The sequence below is a fragment of the Camelina sativa genome, chromosome 4 (genome assembly GCF_000633955.1).
Source record: "Camelina sativa cultivar DH55 chromosome 4, Cs, whole genome shotgun sequence".
Classification (NCBI taxonomy): Eukaryota; Viridiplantae; Streptophyta; class Magnoliopsida; order Brassicales; family Brassicaceae; genus Camelina; species Camelina sativa.
In genome coordinates this window covers 8,858,488-8,859,830 of record NC_025688.1, presented here as the reverse complement: position 1 = coordinate 8,859,830, position 1,343 = coordinate 8,858,488, and positions in this window count along the sequence as shown.

Genomic DNA, 1,343 nt, shown 5'->3' with positions numbered 1-1,343 from the left:
AAATTCATCGCAAGTCTCATAATCTTGTTTCAGCTTAGGATGAGAAACAAAAACAAGAAAGACTAGAAAATTTATACCTCAAGTGCAGATAAATTTCCATTTGCAGCAGCAAAATGTACTGCAGATAAACCCAACTTGTTCTTTTGGCTAACTCGGGCACCGTGTGCAATAAGTAGCTGCATGATTCTGGATACACAAATGTTCCTATTCTCAAGTTGGGAAGTAATCATATGCAACCATATAACAAAGGTAATTCGGAGAAATCATACCTGGTTTGCTGCTTATGTGGCACAGACGATCCCTTCAGGCTGCATTGAATAACAGTATTACCCTCTGCATCTATTTCGTTAACATCGATGTTGGTGTTTAAAACCAGTTCAAGAACAGCTTCATCCCCTTCCTACAGAATTACATTACAACCCTCGATAAATTCACATGTGTAGTTCACATAATAATGCTAATGAAGTAGACCGAGTCTCACCTGTACAATAGAGATAAGCGGTGAGGTTTGCTCATCCACAAAAATTGCAGCACCAAAGAGCTGAAGGAGCTCAATCTCTCTAAGCAAAACAATTCTTTTGTCACTGCATACACTTTGCATGGAGCTATTACTTCGCAGTGCTTCTTGGATAACAGCCTCATAGATCGTTTTTCTTTTCGGCTTTCGCTTAGAATTATTATCATCCCGTAATGCTATAACTGCTTCTCTAATCTTCTCAGGTGCTACAATCAGCAATGAAGTCAAAGAAACTATCTCACCAGCTGTGGCATATGCAAAAGCCACAGCGTCTACTTCCTTTGTCTTCTCAGCAAGCAGTTTCACGACCGTCAAGTCCTATATACATACGAAATTACTCAACTTTACATGACTAAGCTTTGCAAAATCTCTTACATTCCACTAATCAACAAAATATTTTCTCTAGGCAAGTAATTTCACCTACCGTCAAGTCCTATATAATAAAAGGCACAAATCTACTTTCAAAGTCCCCAAAATTTCTTCCTACAGATATCTGACTCCCTTACATTCCATAATCAACATAGTTTCTCCTAGCAACCAAATCACGCGTAAAAGGAATGAGTGTTTAACCTTGTCACCAAGCAAAAGGATCAAGTCTCTAATCGAGTCACTAGTGGGATTCCATGTCACATCTATGCTGCAAAATTGACATAGAAACAAAATAATCACTATACAGTATAATCAAGCCAGATTTAAAGATTTTGCCAAAAATGGTAGAGTTACACATGTTCAAGCTTCATGATTCAAAGACATGATTAAAGCATTATTCCCAAATCTATCAACCTGAGACAAAAAAAGTCAAATGTGGATTCTACCTGCCATTGGA